Here is an 8304-nt window from a genome sequence, read left to right as displayed (position 1 = left end):
GCAACATTACGACGTACAGAGTCCGTAGTTTCATCAATAGACACCCATATTTTTCGATCTGTTATTGTATCACGAATTTTTGCCAATGTATTAATATAATATATAGCATGAATTAAAATATCCTTTACGTAATGTCGACTCGTCAGGAATATTTCTTTTGCAATATTTTACTAAAAATTCGCGAAAATGTTTATTATTTAGTTTATTCATTGGAATATTTGCAGCTATCAATGTTGAACATAAATCGGCATCAAAATCTGACTGACTACTAAACTGTTGTAAAAATGGTTGAAGTAATACAGACAGTGGCGTAACTAGCAGCAAATTTTTGGGGTAGCGAACACTTTTGTACATTTTTAACCTTTTTCCATTAGCACAAATAGGGGGCTATGTGGGCTAATAAAAAAAATTACATTATAATTTATTTATAAATTGTATTTATCATATCACATTTCAGTTTACAACAGTACTACAGTACAACAATACTACAAATAATAATAACAAATCAAAATTCAAAATGATGAAACAATTTAAAATGTTAACAAGGATAAACCATTTTCTCGTTAGTCGTTATTGTAATGTTTTTGAATTATCATAGAATACAGATAATGAGATAACATAAAAATGTTCATGTTATCAATATTGTTCTGTGCTACCAGTGCTACCACGACTGTCTGGGTTATATTTTGTAGTTATACTGTTATCACTTATCACTTATCAGTTACTCGGTGACATGCAAATTCACAACTAATTTTTTTTTTCATGATACGCTACGATCTATAATACGACGATTTTTTTTTATCAAATTATATAAATATTTTTGGGGTAGCAAAATGATACTCTTGCGACCCCATAATAATTTTGGGGGTCGCGACCGCTACCCCTCGCTACCCCATAGTTACGCCACTGAATACAGACTTTTCATTTTCGTGTCTTCTAACAGCTTGTACATGTTTTTCTCTCCGTACATGCTGTTGTATATTATATTTTTTTTCATGTGACACTTAATTCACGAAGTTTGCAATATAAAATCGATCCATCTGTTTGAAAAAATTCTTCACCAAATTCTAACACTAATTTTTTTTTAAATGCATTCGTTTTGACTTTTGGCATTTTAATAAATTACAACACTATAAAGCACTATTAAACTTAAATTTTGAACATGTCGATATCGATGTTATACGAGTACTGAGCGTTGGTTCTACAGACTATATGCAATAGCCGATAAGCTATCTGTTGATCGATAATCCATAATACGTTTAAGGACGTTTCGCACTAATGGTACGGTCACGGTCATTATTGCGGGTTTTCACATTTCTCATTAAGTAAATTTATTTAACTTATTTTTATTTTTATAGCATAACAGACATATAAAAATGCCACAGTTAGAATAACTGAAAAAGCATTTGGTACACAAAAAAAAGCAAAACTAGATTCTTTTATTTGGAATCAGATTGACGTGAAACGAATTTATGTATAAAAATTAGATTTCTATCTTGAATAATATATAAAAAGAAACATTTCCTTTAAAATCCGAGCGCTATTGATGATTATTCATATACCTTTATATTAACTAAAAATATTATTTTCCCGAGTTATTCCTATCCTATCATAAAAAAATGATTTTATTGATTTTAATAATAATAAAAATATATTAATCGTGTTTTTTCACAACTCAACCGTTATTTTTATGCGTTACGTACGCATTAGGCTGTGCCTTGATTAACAGGTAAACTATGATTTTGCATTTCTACGTTAGATTTTTACTTTAAATTGTAATAAATGTTATATTATGCATATCCTTTGCTATCAACAATCATGTAATGTAATTATTTAATTTTTTTCTTTTTATAATACTACTATATATAATATAACAATTTTTAATATTGACGTTTTAAACCAATTTTCTAAAAAGACAATACATACTTTATGCTTACTTTAATAAATTGTAATAAATGTTATATTATGCATATCCTTTGTTATCAACAATCATGTAATATAATTATTTTTTATATGCATTCTACAGTTATAATATTATATTATTAGATTATCTATATTATTATGAATGATGATTTGTTTTAAAATATAAAATAATATAATTATGTATGTACAATAAATACAGTCTGTAGTTATTCATTGCTCACTTATAGTAATTATATACTAACATTACACTGTTATAAGTAGTTTGAACTCACATATTGGATAGACATTTTTCATGTGTATTGCAATACATTTAACTCATACATAAGTACATAACAGTTTAAGTAGGAACTTGGTAATAATAAGTAAACATAACACACTACAATAAACTCAATTTCAATTTCTTAAAACTATTACCTAGGTACATGTAATACGAGTGTAATATTATACTAATAGTTTAATAGTTCAATTACTTCGATTCGTACCTTATGCTTTTACTAACCTTTACATTGGCTTACACATATTAATATTTGGAACAACTTTCAAAACAAGAAAACTACATAATATACACTTATGGTGTAACTATATGCTTAAAATATTGTATTATTTGTCATCATTTTTATGTTGTTGGCATGCAAAAATGTATTATAAATTATAAATTATGATATATAAGGTTAGATTATATATAAGGTATCATTTTACTACTTTACAATGTTTTTAATTTTATTGTGTTTAATGTTATATTAAAATTATATGGTACCTATGTTTAATTAATAAGTACATTTTGCAAATTACATGTTTTTCTTACTTATTTTATTGTTAGGTATACCTTTAGGCTACCCTAACCTAAAATAAGCCATTGGTCACACTCAATAAAACATACATGTTGTTTTCAGTATTATTCAATTACCAATAGTACCGGCAGTAATTTGTTCGAACTTATGCTATCCATTTTAAAAGAGAGTTGTGCAAACTTATACTTATTAATTATGATAACATGTGTTATATATATGTTGTGATATAAGTTAGGTTAGGTTATGTATAAAAAAAAAACACTTATACATTTTTGTTTTTATTACACTTTACTATATTATTCATTCTGAAAATATATAAAAAGAACAAATTAGAATTAGAAAATAAAAAATAAATAAAAATTAGTACATAGGAACTTTTTATAGCTTACCCCAATCTACAGATCTGTCATCGTATAAACAATAAACAACATTTATAACAAACATATATATTATACATTATATATATATATAAATATTTTTAATATTACTCACTTCAACGTGCATGGTGGCAAGTTATTTGGCCACCGACGACACAGCACTTGCGCCTCGCACATGGCCCAAGTACTGGCGCGGGGCCTGCTCCCGGCTACCGTTCCCTAACACCATGGGGGGGGGGAGTCGCCACGCACGTGGGTGACGCGGTTTCGGTGCCGCTGAAGGGGCGAGTCCTGTCGCCGGGACGAGCCCGAGTTCTCACGCACGTGGGTGGCCCTGTCTCGCCGCCGGGGGGATGACCGGTATCGCTGCCGGTGAGGGGACCGGTTTCGCCGCCGGGGTTGAGACGAGTCTCTGGGAACTTTTGGTCTTCTGCCTGCATAATCAATATTTTAGATGCATTACTTACGTATTACATATATATATTTATATTTACAAAATACACTTACATTCGCGGGTCATATGGCCAACCTTTCTGCAATTGTAGCACTCTGAAAAAGAAGAGCATGTAAAGAAATAAAAGATAGATATGACTTCAACAATCCGATTCTATCTAGTCTCCATGTACTTGACCCAATAAGAGCGCTCTCACAAAATGAAAGAGATACCACACCATCACTTATGCCACTTGTTGTTACAAAATTAAATGCCTAGATGCGCAGATTTTAGCGATTCAAATCTTCAAAAGTTAGATGATGAATGGAGACGTCTGCCAAACTTAGTCGATTATATTCCAGCTGAAATAACTAAAAACAGCTGAACCAGATAAATTTTGGCATCAAGTAATATACAAATTGTTAATTATGTAATTATACAGTTAATTATTTGAGCATATTTGTTTTTTGTTTTAGCTTTATGATTACAAAGATGAAAAGATGTTTTCAGTTCTTCCTAAATTTGCATTATCAGCTATGTCCATTCCACATGCTAATGCAGACTGCGAAAGGAAATTTAGCTAAGTAAATTCAGTTAAAACAAAAACCAGGAATCGGCTAATTACTGACACTTTAAATGGCATCTTATTAGCTGACCAAACAGTAAGGCGATCAGGGTGTTGTTTAAAGTTTGCTCCTGATGTAAAAATGCGGAACTGTATGACTGCAGTTAATATTTATGGCCCCGAAAAAAAACAAGCTGTGTGTGAATCTGACGACGAAATGACTTTTGGTTAGTCTGTTTTTGTTTTGTAACTATTTATTATTTTTATTTTTATTTTGTTGTGTCTAATAATTACTATTAATTTTTATTAAATTGAAATCAAAAGAGACTGATTATTTAATGTATTAACATTTGGTTTATTAACCATTATTTACTTGTTAATTGTACTTATTAGTATGTACTATATTGTTATACTTAATATGTGAATATTTTAATTTTATTATATTTCTAATAATTACTATTATTTTTTGTTAAATTGAAATCAAAAGAGACTGATTATTAAATGTACTAACATTTGGTTATAAACCATTATTTACTTGTTAATTGTTATTATTAGTAGGTACTATATTGTTATACTTAATATGTGATAGGGTTGATAATTTTTTTAAACAAGGCAATTTCTTTTTTTTGTTACTATTAACAGTAGTTTTTATTTTTATTTTGTTATATTTATCATTTTTATTACTTATTGTTAAATTGAAATCCACGGATTCGGATTATTAAATGTAAAATGTATTAATATTTGATTGTTTTTTTTTTTGTTACTACAATTTTAATAAAACTAAACAGAGATTTATGAACAGATTTCAGATGGAACAATATTTTAATTGGTTACCTATTAATTTTTAATGGTGAATTACGAATAAAATGTGTGATTGATGATGATTAAAATAATATCTGTATGGAATAATTGTTATTAGGGGAAGTAATGCTAAGTAATGCAGTTCCCCCTCAGTCCTCTTGTCAACGGTACCATTAAAAAAAATAAAAAGGAAAAATTGTTATGTACCATATTATTGTGCAAAGTACCATTATTTTTAAAGGTTTGTACCATTTTATTAAATCTGCTGTCTGGCAAGGCTTGAGTGCAACTTCGGGCTACTCTTTCTTCGACGAGCGTCTGTGCGATACGTTCGTGTTTACGTGATTACGTATACTATTAAAATTTGTACACTTTTTTTCCTACTTTTTTTTTTACTCCTTTGGACGTTTTTTAGACTGGTGATTACAATTTTTATTCTTTAAAAACTCAATTGTTACCCCGTGTATAAGTTCATCATTATTCATTACAGTGTCATGTGTCAACCAATTATTAATTTACGACTAATTTAAAAAGTGACATGCATTGCTTTCCGAGCGTGTTCCCTCAAAATCCAAACTTTCCATTTCGAAGGTGTCGCGTTTTTTTATTTGCATTTAAATGTTTCTATTATTTCTACATTCTTTATCAAGATCATCGGACATTAGTTGTTGAAATACATTCCCGTTACGTACGTCGAACTTTTTCGACGCGATATTTTTTTATACTCGTATTCTTTTCTTACGCTTTTGTTTTGTACGTTAGGAACATTTCTTAAACATTTTTTTCCGTGTAGGTATATTATGTACCATCATAATTGTACAGTATACACACTTTTTCTAAAAATAACACAAAACTCCTGGAATTCCCGTGTTGCTGTATCATTGGGCACTGATAAGTGATGATATACTGATAATAACAATGATAACATAAAAACGATATAACGACGCCGAGTGCTGTGTATACGTAAAAGATGCATTACGCTTATTATGCAATCAGGGGCGTATTTAAGGGAGGGGCACATGGGGCCCGTGCCCCCCCCCCCATTCGCCGTATTTTATACTTATTTTTATTAGATGAGAAATTTTACAACTCTACGCCCCATGTACGCAAATTTAAACTTTTTGTTTGTGCCCCCCCCCCCCCCTTAAGACATTTCTAAATACGCCCCTGTATGCAATATTGTCTATTTATTCTACATGTTTTTAATAATAATACTACAGATGGCTTTTAACATAACATAATACATTACTATTAATTACGTTTTCAATATGGTGCTGTTTTATATTTTCTTTAAAATGTCAAACTTTAGGCACATCACCATGGTTAAATTGTGTTTGATCTGCGGAAACGTTGATGGTGCTGATGGGGTTTCATCGCACAGGTAACAATAAATTTATTAAAATCTCAATCTAAACTTACACTAAAACTACTCATAATATAATGGTTAAATTAGGTTTCCTTTTGGGAAATAGGCACTTATTGTAGTAATTGTAGTGGCATGTAACATGCATTAATATTAATATTACATAATGTCATATAATGATATCATATATTAACTTATAGCTTCATGCTTATTAGACACAATATTAAGTATATTATTTTAAATTAAAATACCAATTATTGTTCAATTCATATTACTATTCAAATACACCAAAGTATTTTTTCAACAGATTAATTCAACTAATCATATTAATACTTTTGTTCTTTTAACACTTCCATTTCTACACCACCATTATGTGTATCTTAAATGTATTGTTTTCATATTATCAGAAGAGATACATTCCCTAGGCTATAATTTATTTTATTTATGTAATGTATATTAATTATTTTAGTTTTAATTATTCAACAAATGCTTCTACTGAACTTTATTCAGTCTTTTGTATAATTCACTATTACATGAAACTTAAATTTTACAAACTAAATGATTGTAACATGCTTTCTATACACTGTTTTTAATTTATTTAATGTGTTGTACTTATTACATTCCCTATCGGTGAACTGAATCTTAGATGCTTAGTAAGTTACATGTTATTGATATGTAGTTAATCATTATAATAACACATACAACACATATGTTGAATGTTTAAGTTTATAATATTTGGGATTGTTATACACACATTACAACAGATTTCCTTTAATACTATAGGTAGTTCAACCAGTCCTTGAGATTGTGGCACCAGACGGTGAACTGAAAGCGGACGTGGCATTCCCTGGTAACAACGGGATGGAGATAGAAGATGTTGAAGTCTACGTGGAAGAGGTAATGATGGACCTAGCTGAAGAAGAAATGCTACAAGAGGAAGTGGTACAAGATGACATTGAGTATGTTGATTTACTTCCTGCTGACGCAGAGGCAGAATTGAATGCAGGGATACATTTGACGTTTTACTACCAGACGTCGATGAAGAAGTTAGTAAATACATCTTATTAAAATTAAAATAAACATTTATAACATTATTCTTAATAACCGTGAATTTTAATTACAGTTTTTAACAATTCCTCCTGTTATACCGAGAGCATGTGCGCCCTTGAGAGATAGCCCAGCTGGCATTCAACACGAACTTCCAAAACGGTATGACATGTGACCATTGAATGTTGTCTGCGTGCACTGTGGTGCCCGCCATTTCTTCTGCGAGCGTACTTCAATGGGTCATTTTTCTACGTGTTGCAATAACGGTCAAATGGCTATTACAGGAGACCGTGTTTTGAGTCCACTACCAGATTTATTAATTCGTTTATTGGTTGATGATTCACAGGTAGCAAAACATTTTCGAAAAGAAATCCGCCGGTACAACACTCTAGTATTTACGGCGTTCTGCACTGATCTAAGCCCAAGGCGTTTGCCAGGTCAGGGACCAAGAGTATTCTCCGTTCACGGTCAGGTGTATCGTAGGATTAGTAATGATGTCGTCAGAAATGAACTAATGCAACCGAGGTATTGTGAGTTGTATTTTATTGAATCAGGGGCAGCAAATCAGATTCGTATGACACAACAGCCACGTGAACGACCATTATTGGAGAACTTGCTTACAGACTTAGACAGTATGTTAAGCCGAATCAATCCATTTGCAGTGGCTTTCGAGTAATATATTAATACTTTAAATTATTAACATAACTACATATTATTTAGCAAAATACCTACATCACACTTATTAACATATTTGTAATCAAATAAAAATAATACTTCAACATTTTATTGTTTAAAAAAAAAAAAACAATTCAATTAGTATGATATTGAGTGCATTGAAGACACATTATATTAATATAGGTATTGCACTTTTACGTATTTCTATATGATACAAAAAATAACTTTGGTTAAAATTGCATTAAATATACATTTGTGTAGACAGTAGTGCAACATTTTTGTTTAAATATTTATAGTTTACATTTTAATTACAACCCATTACTTAAAAT

The 8304-nt window shown here is 30.2% G+C and overlaps 1 pseudogene; it reads left to right on the top strand.

Annotated features, from left to right (window-relative positions):
• Positions 1-6209: 6209 nt before the first annotated feature.
• On the top strand, positions 6210-7976 carry LOC149060993 (uncharacterized; annotated as a pseudogene).
• The last annotated feature ends 328 nt before the right edge of the window (positions 7977-8304 follow it).

Source organism: Diuraphis noxia, unplaced genomic scaffold (assembly GCF_037042655.1).
Source record: "Diuraphis noxia isolate RWA-SAM2 unplaced genomic scaffold, SU_Dnox_SAM2 contig0001, whole genome shotgun sequence".
In the NCBI taxonomy this organism is placed as follows: Eukaryota; Metazoa; Arthropoda; class Insecta; order Hemiptera; family Aphididae; genus Diuraphis; species Diuraphis noxia.
This window is presented reverse-complemented; position numbering and strand designations above follow the sequence as displayed.